Source organism: Paralichthys olivaceus, chromosome 20 (genome assembly GCF_024713975.1).
Source record: "Paralichthys olivaceus isolate ysfri-2021 chromosome 20, ASM2471397v2, whole genome shotgun sequence".
In the NCBI taxonomy this organism is placed as follows: Eukaryota; Metazoa; Chordata; class Actinopteri; order Pleuronectiformes; family Paralichthyidae; genus Paralichthys; species Paralichthys olivaceus.
This window is the reverse complement of record NC_091112.1, coordinates 15,304,029-15,328,439: the sequence shown is the minus strand read 5'-3', so window position 1 is coordinate 15,328,439 and position 24,411 is coordinate 15,304,029. Positions and strand designations below refer to the sequence as shown.

General features: G+C 42.6%; 1 protein-coding gene across 2 annotated transcripts in view; it reads left to right on the top strand.

Annotated features, from left to right (window-relative positions):
• nrsn1l (neurensin 1-like) overlaps positions 1 to 24,411 on the top strand; it is a 152,699-nt gene that overhangs the window by 11,581 nt on the left and 116,707 nt on the right. The gene's annotated exons all lie outside the window — the stretch shown is intronic.

Genomic DNA, 24,411 nt, shown 5'->3' with positions numbered 1-24,411 from the left:
ATGAGTCAGGTAGCAACATTAAAAACCCAGCCACTCTCACAATTTGCACAAAACCTCAAATTGTGCAAACTGTTTTTACAATGTACAATTATTGGGCACAGTTATGCGTCAGGCAAGAATGGAAAGAGTTGACTGCTAAGTGAATAAAAATATGAAATGTTGATGTGGGCAGACTTCTCTCTGTGTCCATGTTTGGCTCAGTTTCCTTCCATTTCGTGATCTGAAAGCACATTAGCCCCAGATGGCTGCATGAGCTGTGACCTTTAAGAACTTCCAGGTCAGAGGTCAGTCATAATCTGCCTATCACCATTCCTGTCATAACCTGTCTGACATTTCACTGGTTCTGACTCCAAATGTCAAGCAATAATCTGTAAGGATGAGCACTGCCAGGCTCTTCTACCTCTCACAGAGACATTTTCCTTTTTATCCCAGGACTTTTCTCTCAGTTTCAACATTTTTGTCATGATTTGGTTTCATAAACAAGCTGGATGTGTTTATGACATCAAACTGTCTAAAGTGAAATTGGAAACTGTCCACTGGGTTCAAGAGAGTTATCTAGCATTCCCTTCAGTAGCTGAATGAGTTTCGAATTTGTGAGGGAGGTCAACGGTGGTCTGCATCTTTGTTTGTATGAGATAGACGGAAGGTAAATGAGTATTGTTGCTGGTGTCTTCTTCCATTCGCAGCCTGTGAGAAGATGGAGGGAGATCATTCGGTGCTGGTGTCCCCCCTCCTAATAGGGAAATGGATTGCGAGAGAAAGGAGTGTCGAGCCTCATTTATGCCTTGATTCCTCAATCTCTTTATTTATATTTCCCCCACATGCTTAGGGCGGCCTGCCAAATTCATGCCACGGTGAGCGTGTGTGTGTGTTTGCGTGCATGTGTGTGCGTGGGATTCTGTTTGATCCCTGGATGCATTGCAAACTGGTAATGCATGCTCATTAAACTTTAATATATACAGTAACATATAGCATATATGTAGGTGCAGTAGTGGTCATTGCATTTCCAATGAGATTCAGATTCAGAGGAACTAATTTGGCAATTTTAGAGGTGATATGGAGAGAGGATTTGAGCGAGGGGTAGTTATTTGTGGAATTTTGTCTTTTTTTCTTTTTAAAAACTGTTTTTTGACCTTTGTGTGAGAATAGTTTCCAATTTAACAATTTGTAAATAGATTTAAAGGTTCAGCTCATGTCTTTAACACCATTTAAATATGCAGGTGATTATAAACACTTATACCAAACAGAACTAGTCGAAATGATGCCCAAGGGTCCGTAAACAATCTTGAGTTTCTAGGACATAATTTCTGTATAGGTCAATGGTGTGGTTTTGGAATTAAAAAACCCTATTAGTACTCTAAATAAAGGTTTAGATTATTGTTTGATCCGTCCAGAGTCCAAGGGGTTAAAAATCACTATAATAAGGTTCTCAAATCTCAAAACCTGCAAACTGGGACCCCATTTAGTCTAAATAATAAAATACATGTTAACAGTATGTACTGTAAAATCAATACAGTTATCAGCATTTGGATGGAAATCAACCATCAAATTAGAATAGGATTAATTTATACCCCCAAGACAGTGCATCTTCATATAATATGCATAAGATATTGATACCACTTTCTTTTACAATTAATGCCTTTTACTTTGATGTACCTCATGGATTTAGGTCATGGGGTTTTATGGCAGCACTTTAAAGGTTGGTAAAATCTCTTCCTGCAAATTAAAAGCCAAGCAAACCCAGTCTCTCTGGGTTTTATCCTCCCCTTCATCCCCATGTTCCCATTCTTTCATCACTCAGCCAACACCCACTACTTCTTGTCATGTACATGTCATGCCTGTTGGTGCGGATTTTGACGTATTCAGATACCTGAAGTGCTGTGAGAAATGTCAGATCTATTCCACAGCCGTGTGGAAGTGTGCGTGTGATGAGACGATGAGGAACCTTGCCACTAGGCCCCAGCGCCACCCCATCTTCCAGGCCCCAGGCTAAGACATCATCTCCAGCTTCCCATCAAGAGGCCCCTGCATCTTGGCTGGAGCTGCTGCGAACTTACACACCAATGTACAGCATCCCTGCCATTTAACCGCGGTATGTATAGATGTCAAACACATCACACCCCCCGCGACGCCTTCCTCGCTTTAGCTTCCACCTCGCTCTTTTTCCTCTGTGTATGGTGAAGGTGTGGAGTGAGCTCTCAATCGTTGTGACATATATAGGTCCTGTGTGTTTAATGGTGTGTGTGTGAGTAAGAAACGGTATGGGGTTGGGGCGGGGGCAAATGCGTTGGTGTCAATCACGGAGACACACAGATTACGATCACTTCCCCTCAATTACGCTTTATAAAAGGAGAGGTGGAGGATTGAGGAGGAAGAATGGTGAAAAAGGATCAAAAGTGGGGAAGGAAAGATCTCAATTATAAAAATGTAACTCGTCTTTGAAACTTCAAAGGCCAATCGCATTTCTCCCATTTCATTTCAGATGGTTCAAGATTACTGTCTCATATATATATCACATGTAATTCTGCTCACACAGCTGCTAATACTCTCTTGGCAAGTGTTTTGCACAGTAGAAACAGAGATATCAGCCTGTATGGCCTACATTTATTACTCTGATCCATAATATGACATTATTGCATCATCTGTCCACCCAACATTTCTCAAGCCCTCAGGCACTCATAACTAAAGTGACAGACGGTGACAGTGTGTATGTGTTTTTATGCACATGTATGTGCACATATGTGTGTGTGTAAGCCCTTGTATACAAGCTGGAAGCGCAGCGCAGGTTGTGTTTGAATTAATGGCCAATCGTTGTGTTGTTGCACGTCCATATGTTTCAACCCGCAGCTAGATCCACCATCTGTCTCAGTATGATGCTAATTTAGCTCTCCTGTCATAATCGACTGTCTCTATATTCCCCAAAGTCAACAATTGGCCGCTTTTTTGCTGCAGCCACGCTACACACTTATTACAAGGCCACTTCCTGGCTCCTACATGCAGCGCTGGTGTTTAGAGGTGAGAGCCCTGAGGGTGGTGTGCGTGTTGTGGAAGGAAGGTATAAGCCACGGGTTCAGCCTCTCCATGGCTCGTCTCAGGCATAGCCTGGGGAAGCATGTCAGGATATTTTCTGGATAATCACTCAATGCTGGGGTGTTTACCAAATGCTGAGAGTGGGGGAAGCATGGTAAACCTGCAGAGTAGTTGGAGGTCAAGAGGGTGAAGGGTGAGAAAATGTGTGTGTGGTGTGCACATTTGTACTGGATGAAAGTGTGCTATTTTGCGTTCAATGAGCGAGTGCAAATTTACTCACACACAGAGTACTGTACATATCTTTGTAGGTAAGTGCAAGGCTAAATTTAGAAATGTGAATCACACCACATGGACACACACTTGTATTAGCATCATAATTAATTTTGTTAACATTAAAAAAACAATACATTTAATTTAATTTAAATTTAAATTTAAAATATCAAACAATGAAAAGCAGAAAGGTTCCTCTTTATTAACTGTACCTCATGAGGAGGCCTTACTACAGTCTGTAGGGTAATTTAACCCGTGGTTAGCTCTGATTACAACTGTGACCGTTAACCGGTAATGTAGCAGGAAGCACAACAAGTGTGTTTACTATGTTTACTCGCTCTTTACACTGGGGGTGAATGGTGGGTAAAGTTAATCCATGAAATGCAGCCACTGTGTCAACATGTGGTAATTAGAGCAGATTACGGAAAAGGCTAAAATGTAGTGTACCAGTAGAGAGGAGTGTAGTTTAAGAAAGTGAGCTAATTCAGTGATGTCATACAAACAGGTTTACGCACTTCAAGTTTGCTAACATTAGCCACTAAATCCTATTGGTCTTACAGTACCAATTAAGGTTGTACTGGCAGAACCACTGAATGTACTAAACTGAGAAAGGAAGCATTGTAGTGCTTATAAATTCATGGATACATTTCTGTAATTCAATCAAAGTTACATAGTATTGTGGTAAAACTGACACTGACCACATTTACATGCATACCAATATTCAGAATAATGACCTTATTCAGAATAAGACACAATTTCAATTGTGGTGTTAACATAAAAGATTCCATTCATATTCCTGTTTATGTCTGATTATGATTTAAGCCATAACATCCAACATTTTCCAGCCAGTTTTAAAACCCCAATCTGAAAGCCTTTAATATATGCAACCATATACAATTGTGGGTGTTTTCTTTCTAAAGTTGCAAAAGCTTCAACTCTTTTTTGTTTTCTGGTCTTGTTTACACCGTGGGGATGTGTCATCAAGCAGTTAGTAACTGCTGTGTGTGGATGTCGCTAAAAATTGGACTAAGGGTAGAATACTCCACATGCCTTAATTTGATTATTGCTTATAATGACTCTGACCTTATTTGGAGAAAGGTATTCCAAAAATGCTGTTTACATGGCAGTGTCGTATTTACACTATTGGCTTCACCTGTTTAATATTGGAAAATTGGTGTCATGAAAACGCAGCCAGAGTCTTCTGTTTCCTAGTGTTACATCCTGTTTGTGTGACTCAGGGAAACTAGAGACAGTATCAAATAACTCAAAGACTTAACAGAATCAGTCACATTAAGGTGATTCATTTTATTCTTCCAACACAAATATAATAAAGAAATGTGGGGGTGGGTGGGACAAGGTGTTTTTGCCAAACAAAATGAAATCAGTAAAACAAAACTAGGCCTGACAACAACAAAAACATATAAATAAATTCAAAAAAGAACCAAAAAAACCTGACTGAAAAGTGGCACTGACTCTTTAAGGTTTCTCATACTGTATGTGTTGGTCTCTATCACATACCATACAGTGATAAGTGCACATAATAACAGCAAACATTAAACATTAATGCTATAAAATAAGAAAATAAAAAACATGCTTGTTGCAACTAAATGCAATGCAAGGCACTAGCTCTCCTATTTGTTGTTAAGAGACAGTTGCAGCCACCGTTGAGCCTCAAGCAGAGCACGGTCGTCAGTGTATCATCTCAAATATACTAGTTTTTCTAAACAGTTTTTCCGAGTGACAAAATGTAGAGGTTACCCACCTACAGTTCTACTTCCCACCACGTACTTTCTTTTTTATCATTCCTCACAAGTTCTTTTTTCATCAACAGCTCAGCCAGGCCACAAGAAGAGCACCAGTGTAGAGAGAGCACCACTCTTCAGGTGTGCTCCTTTTATTTAGAGCCTAGGGAGGTGATAGGCCTGCTCAGTCAGAGGAAAACCAAAGAACAGCCATGACCGGATTGCTCATGTGGATCCCATGTAATCAGTCAGTTAACACCTTGACAGAAAACAGGAGGAAGAGAGGAAGAAAACGCTCTTTGCCCCTGTCTGGCATGTAACACCAATGGGTCCAAACCTTTTAAGGTGTTTTTCCTTCACGTACGGAAAATGCAACAGGAGATTGTCTGGGTCAGATGCGTTGACATCAACGTTGAAGTGAGTGGTGGCCTCTGGGTAGGGCATGCAGGAGGCAGAACATAACCACACCGCACCAGCGTCAGTTGTTATCACCCTAACCTCACAAATATTGTTGTCTTTCCAAGTAGACATCTTTGTGGTGTCTATGTGTACAACACCTCTTTCTCTTCACAATATTTGTATTCTTTATGGGTTTTTTTCATTGTTGCGTTATTCACGTCACATAACCCTGCTGTATTCTCATATGGGCTCACTCAGACATTCTCTTGAGTTTTTCCTGCCAGCCCCCTGGTGAAGGTTCAATCCATATCTGAAAAACCGCATTGGAGCGAGCTGTGGTGTCACAGAGACGTTTCAGAGTTATTTGAACCTGACAGGATTAAACTCTTGGGAGAAACACTAAAACCTAAATGGCCACTGTGAGGAAAAGCCTTTCAATTACCTTGCTTGATGAGTGACTTTCAGCAACATTACACCTCAGCTATCACAGTTGCTGTCGCTGTATTTCTTACTTCAAGTCAGCCATCTGTGTTACACAACTGCGAGGACTTTGTGACTTACCTTAGGGGACAGATATTGGCGCGATGCATCAAGAGGGGGCGATAATTAACGCAGGACACCGTGTTGTTAGCGCATTCCTGGTCTCCCCCAAGAGCTCTGTGAAGCTGTCATGTAACCAAAGCTGCATCTGAGGATTGCACATGCATACTACTCTTCGGTGATTGTATTTGATGGTAAAGATGGAGACATTCCTGTGGGGGCTATGCTTACCAGGGGGACGGATTAAGACGAGAGGCAGCGTGTGTCTGTGTGGTTTGTAGTGACAGATACACAGAGGCTTGTAGAGGAAGAAAGATGAAGACAGAAGGAAGAGGAATGGGTGATTGAGACAAAAGCAGATGAGGGGAGAGTTGAGTGTGTCCTGTCTGATAAACAGGGACATGGCTCATCATTACAGGAAGCACCAGGAGAGCAGTGTAGCCCATCTGCCAGCTAATACATACTAATGCTCTCACTGCACTGTACAGCCACCATCAAAGACACAGGACACGGACGTGGTGTGTGTGCTCTGCGGCACAGTTGTTGAGACACAGGAGAGGGGTAATTCAAAGCAGGATTTCAAAGATGGACCACGGCATCAGTGTGAAAGATAATTATAGATGTTGATGTGCCAGAGAACAGTAAATCCATGTAAATTCACAGCTGGATTGAATGTGGAGGCAAAGCCTGTGCGTGTCCATAGCTGCTGCGTGCATCGTCTTGTCAAATCAGGAGCTAAATGTCCTGGTGATATGAATTTACAACTGTCCTGTGTGTTTCAGTTGTATGAGCATCACACACACTTATGCCTTGGACTTCATCTTCCCACTAAATCCTTTCTTTTCCATGCACACTCTTTGTTGGCATATTTTGCTTGAATTGCAGTTGCCCCATTTCTTCCTAATGAAAAAACATAAGTGTAAAGGATGGTCCAGCCCAAAGTGCTGTTTACTGAGTCAGGATCATTTCAAACCGGTTTAAATCCCCAAGTGGCTACTTTTGACACCCATTCAGGCATGCTATTGCATTTGATTTTGTGTGGGTTTTTTTTAACTTGTGTGTGTGACAGAGAGGGAGAGGTATCAGTGGTGTAAACAGTGAATGTCCCCAGCGTCTGGAGGTATTACACTGAAGCGCAGCCATGCATAAAGGCCTAGGAGGGCCTTTCTGAATCAGTGGACAGGACCAGAGCGACCTTTTCAACACACATTAAAACAGGGTCACCTCACTGAGATACAGGTTTGTGGGGGAGCGACACGGGGAGGGGAGGGAGGGGAGCAGGGAGACGCAGATGGGGGATAAGGGGTTGCATGCGAGTGCCCTCTTCACTTTACCTTGTGAAAATGTGCCCTTTCATCGTCACTGTATTCCCGTGTGCATCTGTCCATATGTATCTGTGTTCTGTGGCTCTGGAGAAAACACATATACTGTACACGCTCACGATATGTTGTCAGATCCATTGGGTTGATTTGTTTGGAAAGGTCTCAAAGTTACTCTGCTTGAGGGTTAATCAGAGCAGAACACACTCCGGTAAAGGCGATGTTTTACATGCAAGATGCCGCTTCGCTCCGATCAGAGTGGTTCTATAGATGTCCATGTTGTCATTTTTGATATCAACTTGTGTATCCAATCACAGTGCAGGACCTACGTTCCCTTATAGGCCTAAATAAAACACATGCATGGGTGCACTTCTCCTACCTCAGCAACAATCTGTATGAAAACATCTCCACATATCAAGCCTGCGTGCGTGCGTGCTTGTGTGTGTGTGTGTGAGTGCATGCATGCATGCATGTGTGCGTGCCTGCTTCTTATGTGTGTGCGTGTGCATGTGTGTCTCAGTGCATCAGACCGGTGAGGAGAAGAATAACCCAATTATAGAGACAGTCTGCCTCACAGACATACAGTATGTACACGGCTGGAAAGTGTGTGTGTGTGTGTGTGTGTGTGTGTGTGTGTGTGGGTAGGAGACAAAGACGAGCACAGTGAGGGAGAGTGATTTTTTGATGAAAAGAACACAGCAGAAGAGGGGGAGAAATTGTGAGGTTTGGATGAACAAATGCAGAATGAACAGGTTGTGCGCTGAACAAAAGTGAGCTGGTAAATATACAAGCAGCTCTGAAAAATGTCTAATATCTGGGGATAACACAAATATTGAAATATTAGGATTTATTTAAATGAGGAATCCTGAGGGTGGTGCCGCACCATGCACGCCTCAGTTAATGTACAAAGTACCTTTCGCTTTGCAGTTTTTTTTTGTTAAAGGGGGAGGAATAGGAGGGGAATGTGGCCCTGAACCTGACAATTTGGAGGATGTGGTTGCATAGCAACAGACAGCAGCCGACTGCCTAAAAAGCAAAAAAAAGCAAGGCTATTTGGCTTGTTAAATATTCTCTGCCTGCCAGGACAGCACTCACAGCCAAATGTGTTTCCATAGAATCAGATTTAGAAATGCAGCTTAAAAAGCCCATAAGGTGGAAGCTGTACACAAACCAACATTTCATCTGTCTTTTTACACCGTGACTTTATTGAAATTTTTATCAGTGGGCTATCAAACATGGACATGAATACAGCGCATCATTTATTTATCTATAGACGATAGCCAGTTGCTTCTGATATAATATTCAATATGACAAAAAGATGAGTTTGTCTGCATCAAATCAAATACTTCACTGTCCACATATTGCATTCACACATTATCTAATAAACCCATGCACAATGGGGAATTAGCATGTGAAATACCATTTGTGTGTTTCTGAGCTCATGACATGCACTGTGGATGAAAATCAAGGCGTTTTGTCATATTACAGATAAACACAAAGCAATTTCCTCTTGAATTTATTAACATTTCAGACGTGACTCCTCCACACCCGGACACTCAGGGATGCATATGTCTCTTACATGATGTGTCCTGCAGGTTAGGGATATTTCAATAAAGCAATAAGCTGCAGAAAGTTGTTTGTGGTCTATAAAGTCAGCTGCAGATTAAAAAAAGATAAGAAGAGATGCCACCCAAAGGACAAAAAGATTCCCTTTTGAATGCCTCCAGTACACAATGTCCATACATTACCTGCCATTGAATAATACATCAAACACACGTTTTTTGCTTAATCTAGTTTGTGTTGAATCCATACTAGCCCTGAAAATCAAAGCCCTCCGCTTCCACAAGCTTTTGCCAACTTTGCAGCCTCTTCACTATCTCCAGCCGTGGTTATTAAGGTTTCGTTTGCACATGAATAGGACGCCGTTGCTCCGGGATATATTGTAAGTGACTGCTGTTGATCTTGCCACCAGTGTTTCTCACAAAGCTGTGAATAATAGATAGGAAAGCTGACCAGAGATAATATGTCTTTCATTGAGGATGTAGCTCCTAGCGCATGCAGCGTCTGAGAGAAATTCTAACAAGGAGAGATTTTTTTTACTCTCCTTCTTTTTTATTTTTGCAAAGCCACAGAATGTTCCTCTTTCTGTTGGCTCTCATGCATTTATTAATAACAGAGTTCCTTTCAAAACATCTCCTCTGGATAAGATGGATAACACATTCCTTTTATCATACGCTCTCCCTCTCACACACACACACACACATACGTCGTATATCGCACTGACAGTGATGAGCTATGAAATCGGATGGGAGGGCTGGAGTGCGGTTTTGTAGCCTTTCAACACATAAATTTGGGTCACAGAATAGATTATTACCCCACACATGTCACTCTGACACTGATAGATACACTCAATCCCACACCACTCATAAATTACACATGCTTCATGAAAATTAATGCACAGTTTAAATTGGTAAATGATCATTCTGTAGAATGATAAGCATTCTATATACAGCTTTGTTTCTCTATCTGCCATCCACAAATATATACTTCATGTATATGAATATAATGATTCCATAAAACTTCCTGTCGGATTAATGTTAATGTAGCTGTCCTTGGCCGAGCATTAAATGAAAGCACAGCTTGTATATTCGTAACTCTCAGCTCGTTTCAGATGAGTTCAGAGAGCCCTGGTCTACCTCACAGAGCACAGGGTCTGGACTGCAGAGGCCATATCAAAAGGATCCTATAGAAAAATAAAGACAGACAGCGCTGTCGCTCGGTGGAAGCACTACACTGTGAAGAATTCACAGTGTTTGAAGTCAATGACAGCTTTTAGGGATTTGGTGGAGATTCAAGCCTTCTCTTTCCCCCGCTCTCACACATAAAGAGTGTGTGTGTGTGTGTGTGCGATTGGATGTGTCTGAAGGTGACAAAGAAGTGAAGTACTATTTCAGCTAACCTTGGGAGCCAATCATGTGGATTTTTCTAAAGATTTCAAACTACTTTTTCTGCTTTCTAACTCTTCATGTCCAACTAAAAATGTGCATAATTGCATTTCAAAATGACCCATATTAACTTCAAATGAAGACTCCTGAGCAGTGCTGGTGTAGGCAATTGAACCTTAGGTCCATTGTTACAGTTTATGAATGAATGAATGAACAGCTCGTAGGAGATGGGATTTCAGTCCAGGCTTCACCAATCCATAAAGTAATGAGCAGAGTTCCTGTTACAGCAGACTTAGCCTCTGTTCAGACCTGATGTAAACATCTGTGATCAGAGACAGATGTTATTAGCAGGTCTGAACAGATCCTACTCTACTTAACAATCAGTGTAAAGGGCCAAATAGGTCATCAGTCCTATCAGTGAGTCCTGTTTGTTTAGTTGTAGTACCCAGCACCATAATTCATATGTCAATAAGTATGTTTAACCGTTCCGAGGCGTTACAGGAGATGGGCTGGCATTTCCTCTCTGGAGGAGCTTGGCTCAGCTTGGCTGTGGGGCAATGCAGCTTTGTTTGTCTTGTGTGGAGGTGACAGACAGGAGGTCCGCCCCTCTCGCCCCCACAGATATCACCTCCTCTCTGTTTGGTGCACATCAAGGGGATTAGCATCTTATTTCTCAGGTAAAAACAAGCAACATCAATGGAGTCCTGTAAAAGATTTGCCTGGTGCTCTGCATAAACCATGGGCTGCTCGAGCGTTTATGCCGCCCTTTGTGAGTTAAACACTTCAACATCAATCGATCAGCTGGGGAAGGCAGAGCCTTTATAGATTCACCTTCCCCTCCTACGAAACGAGGGGATGAGGCCTCCTATTGATGGGTTTAATTCTTGGGAGAAAAGATGGAGGAAAGGTGAAGGAGAGGAAGGGGAAACGAGGGAAAGTGGAGATGACAGCTTCCTCCCACTGGGTTTGGCTCCAGCTTGTGGTCGGAGAAAAAACAAAGAAGAATCTTTGAGGGAACTGAAATATTTCCCGCTGAGTTTCTTTCTTTCTTTCTTCATTTCTCTCTCTTTCCCATCCAGTTTTTCCTATTTCCTTTATTGCTTGATTCTTTTCTTCTACTTGATTTCTGTCCACTGTCTTCTCTGTCCTTCCATGATTATTTATCATGCTTTCTTTCCTTTTATCTGTCCTTCTTTTGTTTTCTTAATGGCTATATCCCTTTTTTTCCTGTCCTTTCGTTACACAATAAGATTTTTTTCTTTTATTGACTCTGCCTTCTTTTATTTCCATCCTTCCCTCTTTTTTGTTGGTCTATATTTTGTCTTTACTTTCCTCTTCTTCCTTCCTTCCTTCCCTCTTTTTCATTTCTTTTCTTATCTATTTGTTTTTCGGATTTCCTTTGTTGCTTGATTCTTTTCTTTTACTTGGTATATGTCCTGACTGTCACACCCAATATTTATCTCTCTTTTCTTCTTTTGTGTTCCTATTTTTACTTCACCTTTCCATTCCTATCTTTGTATGATACTTTGCTTTCTTTCTTTCTGCCATAGTCCTTCCTTTCCTCCTATCTCCCCTCCTTTTTACTTTTCTGCTGTCTGTAAACAAGACAGCAAAACTAAGGTCAATAAACGTCACTGCTGTTCGTTAGCATCCAACCGTCATAACCATTAGAGCTGCAGATCCTGAAAAAGCCTTATCAGTGTTTTCCTCTATTCCTGCTGATATCAGCTGCCCCCCTACACACACACACACACACACACACACACAGACACAAACACAAACACTGTTATCTCTGCTATCTAGTGTTTAGCCAACTCAGAGCTAATCCAGTGTGAACCCACTCCCTGGATTGTACTCAGCAGTTTGCAAACAGATTTAGAGAACAGACACACACACACACACACACACACACACAAACACACACAGAGGGAGTCAAAGAGTTTGGCCCTGCAGCAGAGAACATCACGCTCCAGTAATGTGATGCTGAGGCAAAACTGTGGTACAGTGGTGTGGCATTAACATAAATGTGCATCTCAGCGCGGGAGAAAGAGAACATGAGGATATATGGTGCAGTCTGCATGTGATAGCTGTCTCCTGCAGTGAACTCGCTGTCCTCACATACTCACACACTCTCACACACACACACACACACACACACACACACACACACACACACACACACACACACACACATTAGACTGCTAAATCATGTCCGTCATTAGGAGTCAATCTAGTCTTTTGAGATAATGTCTCCTGAACACAAATCTCTGTGACTAAGTGACTGAGCGAGCTTCACCATTGATCGGCCGGCCGAGTGTTACTGAGCGGTTACTGTGTGCAGTTACATCATCAGGGAGTTTGACTCATCCGCTGGCTGCTCAGATACTCTCAGCTCCGGTGTCAGGTGTTTGCAGATTCCTGCCTGCCTGCTGAGAGCTGCACGTCCCCTGCAGGATGGAGCACAGCTATGATTAAGGAAACTACTATGACTAAGATGCCAACTTTACGTAGCTATGAAAAAAGAAACAGACATTTTTACATTGTTTGGTTCTTCAAGCAAGGCGAAATTTCAGGCTGTGAGGAAGATCATTTGTTTACATTTCTGAAGCTTGTAGCATGAGACCAGCAGTCATCACGTTTTTCTACAGTACAAGTGAGTGACATGATTTTCATTGTCACCCTCTAATTTCTGTGTAGCTTTTGACCAAATTGTTCCAGAAATTAAAGAACTAAATCAAGAACAGATTTTTTGTGTATTTCTGGTTCTTTGTTTCGCTTTTTAGAAACGTAAAGATTAGCCAAAAGTTTGTCAATGTCCAGAAAAGTTAACTTTAGTCTGATGCTACACCCACACTACTACGTTGACACATTTATGCCTGACATCCACACTGCTCAAGAGTTTCTGAGACCCTAAAACTGAGCCTTTTGGAAACACTGTCAACCCCATTTTGAGAACATTTCAGGGTGCAATTACAGAGTCGCCCACATTTGCTTCCTTACTGGTTCTTATTGGCCTCAACTTGACCACCAGCAGTGAATGCAAAGTTTTGCTATCACCTAAGCCATTTTCAAACATGAGCTCCGGAAATTGTTTTCACAATTGGGACCGGACTTTGTCGCAGCACAAGATAGTCTGGGTCAGAAATCTCTGATGCGTTCAGGCGAGGGGTGACACAGCATGCAGGAAGTAGGACATAACATTAATTCTGCTGTGGAGATCACATGTTTTTGTTAACAGCACAGCAACACCAGCGCTGGCCTGTATCACCAAAAGCTCTCGAATCTTGTTGTCTTTCCAAGTTGACACCCTCGTCTGTGTCCTCTACGTGTTTGGCTCCTCTTTTTCGTCAGTAGAGTGTTAGAAACGTTTTGCCCACTCACTAGTGGTGAATCCTCCAGATTATTTCTTGCTGTGCTATCTCAATAGCTCACTTGGACGTCAATGAGAGTTTTAACCAAGGGACTGCTAGGAGAAATTCTAGAGGAAGTCGGAAGCAACGGAGTTCAGTGCATGTTTAAAAACAGCTTTACTCTGATTAACAATTCCACCAGAAATCCCTGGTTTTACTTCCCCTATTGCTGTTTCTCATATTTTCTGTAACCAAACAACCAACTGCCATCAGACAATCTGCTTCCTGTTTATGTAAACAGTCATACAATGTTGTGTTAGTATGGGCATTACTTCTGATAAAGAGCCTGTTAGGACAGAGATTGTTTTTTTCCTTGCTAAATTAAAGCGTATCAGTGTGGATGTGACCCGAATCAACAGTCCATGCCACAGGGCTCCATTCTCACCTGTGTGTGACTGAGCCAATTTGCATAAGCAGCTTTGTTTCTAATGAGCCACTGCTGTGATCGTCAGGTGGAGAGTCACCTCACAGCTGACTGGTCACTTTCCAGAATTCTGCACAAACACGCCAATGCACTCTTTAAAGCCTAAAAATAGCCACATCCTAGAATTCCCCCCAGTTTAAATGTCTGACTTCATTGGCTCATTTCCTCTATGAACTTGTTTCCACTTGTTATAAAAGCAGTTTTATACAACCAGGACCAATGTGCAGAGAATAAGAAGAAAAGGATCTCTGTTTCATTGAAGCTCAGTTGTCAAGACTGTTGCTTTTTCTAAGAAGGAAAGAGTATATAAGGACTCATACTCAACTTCATGACTCTTGGATGGATGTTTTTGCCGTGTGGAGCAGTGCACTTGATATGAATTGACTTCCAGTTCTTCCTCTCTGCAGTCTGCAGCCTCTCTTTGTGTCTCTTTCTCTCTCTCTCTCTCTCTCTCTGTGTCCCTGGTTTTCTCAGGAGACCTGGTTAGATAAGACCGCTTGTGCTATAAAAGCAACAAAGAGCCCGGGGAGAAGAGAATGATATGAAGAAACATCCAGTAAGTGAAAAGTACGGAGGCAAAAAACCCCAAAAAACGGTGTTTTATGGAGTTGTGCTGTTCAGAAGCAATGAAAACACACACGCACGTGGGTGACTAACAGACAACCCATTTTCTTTCCCTCGTCTGATCTTTTCTCTTCCTGTCTCCTCCTCCTCTTCTCTTGAAATTTTCTATTTGTGGAATCCCTCAAGGCCCTTGCCTCGTTATGGTATTAATACATGTGTCCGGTCAGTCTGGTCCAATGCGCGCCGTGTGGCTGCTTCTCCTTACTCGCACTCATATATGTAAATCATCCTCGGTATAAACCACTCAGTCCACCTGTTCTGTCTGTGTACCATCAGTCTGCTATTACTGTACATACAGCTCCACACCGTTGACTCAGTGTTGTGTAACAAACAGACCTCACTCCCTGCCGCTTTGCTCTCACTGGCAACTGTTATGGAGTTTTTTCCTATCTTTATTTAAGAGCGTGGTCTTTCAGTTTGAGAGCATGACTTGTTGAGTTTATGTTCAGATTGTGTATTGCTTTTTCTCAAAACCCTGCCCTTGCACTCAAATAGCCCCCTTGCTTTCTATATGACTTTTTGAAGAAAAGGACAGTTATTGTATATACCAGTGCACATACTTTTTATTTTACTAATAGCTACACCGGCCTCTTTTTTTTAAAATAGTTTTATTTATTTTGCTACACCAGACAGGGGAAGTCCATATAATAAAGCTGTGAAGGGCAGGAGTGGATGAACCCGGTTAAAGAGTAACCGCCGGCACGGGATGCTCTGAAGTAAAGCGAACACGCCCGCAATGAGTCAGGAATCCTTTCATTCATTTCATTGGTTGACCAGTGGTCAACAATGCACCTGGCATTCTGGGAACTTCTACAGGGTTGTTGCACAAACAAATCCAAGAGCAGAGGAGAAATCTGAGAGCAGACGATTGACGAGCACACAGAAAGCAGCCTGTATGCGGAGAAGGGAAATTTAAGTGCAAACAGGAGCTATTTGAGTGCAAGGGCAGGGTTTTGATGAAAAGTAATACTCAATCTGAACATAAATTCAACAAGTCATGCTCTCAAACTGAAAGACCACGCTCTTGAATTAAGATAGGAAAAAAGCTCCATAAACTGTTTGATTTCAGAGCCTCACATTTGCAGCACTGCTGTGGTCAAATTAATGAGCAAAAACATCGACCTCTCTTCAGTGGTTTAGAGGAGAACTTTCTAAAAATAAGCCCCAAAGCAGCACAGGAATCTCCTTTTTAACAAGCTTTTTAGTGCATATATAAAAATGGTTGATTCTGCCACGTGGGATCGGTCTCATTAGGTTCCATTTTGGTCCTTAAAGAATTCAGCAATATGTTTTTTGATAATTATTAATACTGAAAATATATAGTATGTGCTTGGACAACATGCTAAAAGAAGAATTATTATTTAAATTTCTTGAATGGGTCACTCTGTAGTAATAAGTAGGGTCATTTTCGCAGACTTCTATAGTAATCGCCTTCTTTCTGTAATGAGTGGAGTTGCTCCCTGTTGATCATTTAAGAGAATATGGGTTTCAGGCAGTCACACATTAGTTTCACGTACCAGACCTAGATTCTACATCTATTTTCATAAACTGTCTATTTAAGCAACTACAACTAGTGTACTCACAATTACAACTAAATTTCCCAGGAGCTTTAAGGTAGAGTTGTTTTCAGAATAATCCAGCATTGTGAGCACAGTTTCTGACACACACAGGTCAACATAACTAAATGTTTTACTTTTCTCTTTTCCAGTTTCAACTCATTGAGCCACTTTTAACAGATCTCAGCAGCAGTACAATGTTTTGACCAACAGAGAAGATAATCAAATTATGACTAACATCTTTCTCTCTTTGCACTATGTTGTAATATAAGGTAGATTTATATATAAAGCCTGTTGCAGATTCCTCAATAATCAGGCTGCCTCTCTAAAGGTTCCCCTGTCATTGCAGTAACGCTGCTGCATCGCCAGCTCAAGATTTTACCAACACCCAGACACTAATCAATGCAATGCACCCTGGGCATTGCTAGGGAATAACCCGTGTGTGTGGCAGTGTGACATGCACACACATAGAAACACACACACACACACACACACACTTCCCCAGACAGTTGACCGATTACGCATCATAACACAGCTGATTTGCCCCATGGGTTGACACTCGCTGTCCAGTCCAATCATATTACCCACCCCAGCCGGCCCAGTGGTGTGTGTTTGTCTGCTCCCAAGTGTTTACATGCTCTAGGTTCATCTAGATATTGCTGTTGTTCCACAGTGCTCACAGCAACACAATTTGTCACTACTTGTAAAGTGTTCAGCAAAGAAAAAAGGCTGAGGACGACAGAATGTGTGTCATGGATTTCGACTGAGCAGCAGCGCAGGAGTTTTGTTTCTGGAGAAGAGGTCAATCTGGGAAATACTTGGAAACATCCATGAGCTTTGACGGAGAACTACATACATCTATGCTTATAAATAGTGCTCTGCCTGAGGTTGTTTGGGTTCATTCTGATGATATATTGCGGCTCCATATCCAAATAAAACCTCCAAAAATTGTCTCAAACTTCCCAACAAACACTTTTCTAGAGATTCACATACTGAATACCCCTGAAATCGAGCTTGGCCCCCATCCCAGCAGATTCCTCGTGACCTCTGGAACACAGAAACTCTAAACTCTCATTGAAAAAAAAAATGCTTGTTCGCCTGTAAACTCCCCATTAAAATGATCTGTGGGTCAAGCCGCACTCCACCGCTGCTGTCAGATGGCTTTTGTTTGTGATGGCAGAGGCACAGCATGAGAGGGTCTGGGGGTTTAAGGCAGCTACTAGTTTGGATGTCATTTGAGAAGGACATTAAGACAAAACACTGCAGGAAAAAAAGAAGCTAAACTTGAAAGCCACTGTGAAACACACCCTGTAGTTATGATAAAATGGTGAGATTTACTGCAGGAGAACCATGCATTCAAACAGGGATGTATGTGCAGCAGTGAGATATATGCCAGATGGAACCAGACAGACACACATACACACTCACACTGAGTCCGCACTGTGCTATTTTGGGAGATGGGGAAGAAAACGGTCCGACTTGGCAAGTATACATATGTGCACTAGTGTAAGCAGTGGGTCCCTGTACATATGGGGAAGTATAGGGTCTGGCACATGTTGAGTGTGGTGACCCACTTTTCTTTGCATCTGGACCTGATAACTCCTCTCTCCAGCAGTAATGGGAAAGAGCTTTAGACAGTGACATCTCTATCTGTCTCTATCTGGACTGACTTTGAAACTTAGCTGCAGTGGTTCAGAGTTTCCTCCATAATCAGGCAGCAGAGTGTGTGCCATAAGAAATGAGGAACACACTCCTCACCGTCCAGTATAGAAACGTTCACATAAATCATTGCACGGACTGACTGTTTTCAAAGCTGTGTTCATTTTTGTGTTTTAAGTGGATGGTTTACATTTCATGTGGCATGAATCGAGAGCTTTTCAAGCCACGCAGAGAGAAATTTCCACATTGTTTGGTTTTAAGTGGACTGAGGTTAGGGTGCTGCAGTTACTTTCAAAAGTCATTCATTTTAAAGAATCACATTTTTCTGAAAAGTGGACTCCCAGATTTCATCAGCTCCCAAGATCCTCTTCAATTCCCTTGGTGTTTTAAATGGTGGTGGTATTCAGGGTGCCACAGCAAAATTAATTCATGCGTTCTCACAAAATTGGTGGTGCAAACAAATACAGCTTTACACCAAAATTAGCAGGTAGACCCAGGTGAGTGTAGGTGAACCAGGGAAAAAAAGTTGATTCTCTCCTATCCCATTGTAGAGGAGTTTGCTTTTCTGTTTTATTTTTCCTGGTGAATCACGTTCGTTGTCGCAAGCATCCGAAAACTGAGGCTGACTCTCAACTTGCTGATTTGCCACATTAGCGGGTTCACGTGGGTGTCATGTTTCTGTCACTGCCAAATTGAGCCGGAGCGGATTAAATCCTGAGTCATTTGATCCGGGAGTAAATGCAGATTGTATCCATTCCTATTGCAGAAAAAAAGGCAGATGTTAGTGTCTGGGATTTTTGACTAGTGAAAAAGGAGTTATGGTGACTTCCATGTTTTTGTAATCTGCTGTAGCTGGTTTCATTCAGAGCTAAATGAGGGAACGATGAGAGGGAGCTTCTCTGTGCATTTAACAAAACAATCTCAACTCAATAATCACATACTCACTCACAAAAGCTTTCTGCTTTGTTGTCGTGAAACTGCAGATGTTTAAACTTTCAATTATTCTGAGCGCTTCTGGGAACACTTGTCCACGTTGCCTTAAACACTGAGCCAGACACCTCATTGAGACAAAACAGCTGCTGTATACAAGGTCAAGAGTGACCTGAAATGCTCACTCTATTGGCATTGCTTCACATTCCGCAGAGCAGGACCATATAAAATGAAAAGATGCGACAAAACAGATACGGTAGCGTCCTCTACTCTGGACTACTGGTTCTCTCTATTCCTCAAAGGTTAGCAGACAGTTTGTGATTGTTCAACAGTGCAACCAAGGTGTACTTTTACATGTGTTTACTTGTGCAAGCAAATCAGCCTGACAGGTAACTGGAGAGTCCGTTCAAATAAATCAATATTGTTCCAGGATTTGGATGAGATGATTGATACCACTCTTGTGTCTGTGTATTAGAGCCAGGAGGAGATTATGGTAGCTTAATATAAAAGCTGGAACCGTAGGGAAACTACCTTGACTATCTAAAATCTAAAATCCTTCTTTCAACACCATTAAAGTGCACAAGTAACACATCTTTTTAATGTAACCTGTACACAAACAGAAATGACAGGTTTAGTTTTGAACTCTTCCGAGTGCTATCGCCTGTTGTCACTCCAGTGGCAAGGTGGTCAGTTTAATTGAACTCATTACATCTCTCAGTGACCTGCATCCCACTGTCGATACTGTTTTATCTCATGTAAGAGGGTGACGTCATGGCTCAAAAGTCCTTGAGTTCTTGTGCTACACATTTGAGACTATGAAAACGTTGTCTGGGCCCTTTCCAAAAAATCTTTCTCCACCACTGGTTAAAAGAAACAACTCTTTTGCTCCAGGATATGACTTCATCTCAAACTTTGATGACTTCTGGACTAATTTGAGTCTTTACAGGGCAGATGTTGTGCACCCTCATATAGAGGGAACAAAGCAGTGGACTGCTAATTTTATCCTGCTTCTTAGCTTTTAACTCCCTCTGACATGCACCATGGCAAGAGTGGATCCAGACTTCCGTGTCTCCGATTATTACATTCAGCCCTGTCAGTGTGGGTCCTGCCACTGTGGGCTCTGACTCCCTCACCCAGTCTCCAAAAAACATTCTTGGCCTGCCTCTGCTACAGTTAATAATTCCACTTATCCTGTAAACTCTGTAAAAATAGCACTCCTCAGTTCAGATCACAAGTAAATTTATTTTAGCCATTAGCTGATTGAAGCTAACCACCTATTTTTTCATTTTCCTACTGAATGTCGTCTAACAAGAAGTGTGTTACTTGTAGCTATTTCTTTTTATCATTTCAAACCTACTCCACTTATATGTACCTAACTGTGGTCATCAAATCTGCTACCACAGTTATTACAAAGCAGATTGGGATCTCAAAGTAGCTCAGACAACCACAAAGTTTCTATTCTGATACTTCTTGAGCATAATGCTGCCTTTAATACAGTTGACCATGTAATTCTTCTTCAGAGCCTTGAACACTGTTTAGACCTTGAATACTTTCCACAGGGAGTCCCTCAAGGGTTATTTCTTGGTCCACTATTGTTTATCTTGTAAATGATCCTCCTCGTATCCACGATTCAGCAATACACTATGTCATATTACACTTATGCTGATGGCACACAGTCAAACACATCTGTTTCTTCCAACAACATTGATCTAGTTACTTCACGCAGTACATTGCTGATATCAAATATTGGATAGCCAAAATATTTTTTTTCACACTGAAGTGAGGATGAATCATGTTTTTAGTAGTTCCCAAGGCTTTGAGGCACCACATTCACTCTTTGTTAACTCTCCTGTCGATAAGACCGTGTGAATGTGCCAAAAACGTGGATGTGATTTTGGATGCTGATCTTACCTTCCAGAAACACATCGAACAAGACGGGCTGTAATCACATCAGAAACAGTGAGATGCTTTCCTGTCTTAGTCAGGCTCTGAAAAACTGGTTCATGTATTCCTAGTAGACCAGATTACTGTAATGTATGTTTTGATGGACTGAGCAGTTTAAAAAAAAAACTCCAGCTCATTATAGTATATAGTAGTATTTAGTATAAACTAAAACCAAAAGGTTTGAACAGTCAGTCCTGTTCTTCACTAGCTCTAAATGCAACAACATTAAAAACACATTTTCTCACAAGCTTTTAATTAGGTTGACAATGTTGTTAATGACATTCCTTTCATCGTTATCATTTACTCTTTGTTTTAATAATAATAATTCCCTGGCCTATTCTCTTTTTTGTGTAATACCTTCTGATATTTTTTGTCGTGTGTGATTTCTGTCTATTTTTCGCTTTTTATCTTGAAGCACATTGAGTCAACACCTGTTGTATCAAATGTTCTATATAAATAAACTTGACTTGTCTTGACAGGCAGTTACATGCTGTAACTATTTTTACTGGGTGCAACGGATGCCTAAAGTCTGTGCTTGTTGCCTGGCAACCTCACCCTTTATCTCCCCATAAAACTACAACTTGTTTTTGCATTTCAGTTTCTCCTCTCAAGGAAATATATTTTTAGGACGGATTACGGCAACTAAAAGCCTTTTATTTAACCAGTTTGCACTGAATCAGTCTATTGCTGTGATAAATTGTCTTTCAGAACAGTGGCTGACAGATTTTTTTTTACCATCAATGTCTTGTTTGATTGCCACAGATCTCTCCAATCTTAGCTCTTCTCAGTGGTTCCCAGACATAACAGGGGGGTTAGTCCTTCACAGATGAACTGTGAGGACTGACAGCTCCTGATAAATCAGGTGGGCTTTAGAAAAGAAAACTAAACGAACCCTTTAAACGCTGGACCATCTTCAATTTTCAAATCCCTTTGTGATTCGTTGACCTTAGGATACATTGACCCGGTTGGATCTTACTGTACCTTCTAATATACATGCCTTTTTTTCGAGCTCCCTCGGGCCTATTGACGTTCACCTCAGGATAAAGACATTGTTAGTGTGACTGAGGAATGTTGCCTCAGAGACTGACTTCCACTGCCACATGTGGTCCCAGGGGAGCCACGCTAACGTTAGCCTGATCTATCTGCTTTACTATTGGCATTGATCCGTGTTTAGTGTCGATGCCGGCACTGTAGAGTAATGATCACATACAGCCGGTCAGACACACACCGCGGACACAGTCAATCTAAGCATGGAAGGAGATGCGTGGAGACAGACGCGCACACATACATACACACACACACACAGACACTTGTATATAAATTTATGTAACTGCTTAGTCCACATCTGCCACACGGTACAAAATGTTCTACTTCTGCCGCAGTGCAGATCGTCTGGTGCTCAACAAGCTGAGTCGAGCAGATACAGCCACAACCAAGCAAGTGATGCCAACCCCCCCCCCCCCCCCCCCCCCCCCCTTCACAAACACACACACGCATGCATGCACACACACACACACCTGCTCCTCCTCTGCCTCCTCCTCTCCCTCTGCAGAGCAGACAGATAGGCGGGCAGCCAGAGACGGACTAATCCTCCCACAGTGAGAGACGTTTCGGGTGGTACGTGATGAAAATCAAGCAGAACTGACAGAGAAAGCGAGGGAGAGGATGAGCGAGGGAGTGGGATGAGGCAAAAGGGGAAAAGTGAAGCGAGGATAGAGATTAGCGAAGCCATGAGGACAAATAGGGATTTTTTTAAAGCATTAGTGTGAAGGGTGTGTGAGTTAGTGAATTAGATGCAGCAAGTTTTTGAAATTACTCTCCTCCTTTCTCTCTTCCCCCAAACCCCTCCTCTTCATATCGTGCCACTGTCTTGCACTCCCTCATGATAAATATTCCTATTTTGCAAACCTCTCCATCCTTTCGCCTGCTTCTCAGTCATCTCAGTGATTCTCGCCATCCTCTCTCGATTTCCCTCTCTCTCCTCCTCTGCACCCTCCACCCCCACCCAACATCCCTGAATCTTTCTCTCTCCCTCTCTCTCTCTCTCCTCCTCTGCCTCTCTCTCTCCGACTCTCTCCCCGTGTGACTGAGGCTGATGTAGGTCAGTGCGTCTGGAGCCTGTCTGGCGCTGTAGAGCGAGCGTCATGAGCTCCACGCCTGGTCCACATCGACCCCTGCAGCGGCTGCCTCTGTGCCCGAGCTGAGGACACCGCTCCCTGGGCTACGTGAGGACAGAGCCAGCCTGCCTGACCTGATCTGACTGGAAGAGGATGCGCATGCAGTAGAGGAGTAGGAGGAGGATGAAGATGGCGGTGGGGTGGGAAGGGGAGGGATGGGGGGTGCGGGGTGATATAGGGTGACCATGTGCTATTGAAAGCTTAGTCAGCATACGTTGTTTGCATGTAGGTCTAATACGAAGATGTACATGTGCTGTTTGCAGGAAGAGACACAGTGAAGGGTAAAAATGCAGGAGATCGAGGAGAGATACAGTAGAACCGTTGCAGCCGTTTGTCTCTCCTTGGTGATTCGCAGTGCTACAGAGATATTTTTTGGGGGGAAATTTCATGCAGCGTAGCCTCCGCATCCCCCCCCCTTCCTTCACACACTCCTCATACTCTGCCTGCCTTTTTCTCCACTCGCTGCCTAACTTCTTCATGATGCTTTATGTCTCTCTCCCAGACTTGATTCGTCCATGTCTGCAGCCATCGGTGTCTCAGCATCGCGACCCAGCAAACTCCAAAGTCAGATGCGACTTCCCTTCCAAAAACCAGAAAGAGAAAAACTCTTTGTTCTCTTCTTTCTCCTTTTTGCAGTATATCCACTCCGATGCCGCTCAGTATGGATCCAGGTCTGAAAGATGTCCACATCCGAAAAATGCCGAATAATGAAAGCGTCCTCGTTCTCCGTCCGTCGTACGTCGAATACCATTTTGATGTAAGCCGACGAGCGCAAGGATGACGACTTTTGCAAAAGAGCTAAAAGCTCTGTTGAAGACTTCTCTATCTCCTGATTCTGCTCTCCTTTCCTTTCCTTTCCTCCCCCTCTCCTCCTCTGCTCTCATTCTGTGCTCCTTACCACTCCTCTGGCTTTTAGACAATGCCCCCAAAAAAACGATCGTTGCATCAGAGTGTAGTAGAGTGCAGCTGTGAGAGTGGCTGAGTGTGTGTGTGTGTGTGTGTGTGAGCGAGTGTATGTACGTTTGTGAGCGAGTTTGGTGTAAGTGGGTCTGTGCGAGAGAGTGTGTGTCTGCGCTCTCAGTTTGACTCTGCAGCACGTCTGGGTCCTGCAGCGGTACGTTGGTAGTTAGCTGGCTCTGTCTGTCTCGCTGTGAGTTTGTGCACATTTGTGCATTCGTGTCTGTTGAGTGTGTCTTCGTGTGAGTTTCATCTGCATCGCCATGACACAGCAATCATCTGACCTGCCTCCCCACTCTCCAGAGCGAGGGATGTTGGGAGTTCCTGGGGCGTGGTGTTGCCGGCCTGACCACACCTCCGTCTTGCACTCATTCAGAATTTCATACATGTTTTTCCCTTCATCCGACTCCCATCGTTTTTTTTCCCACCGAGACTGAATTCTCTGGATTATAGTGGCGATAGAGGAAAAGTGAGGACTTCCAGAC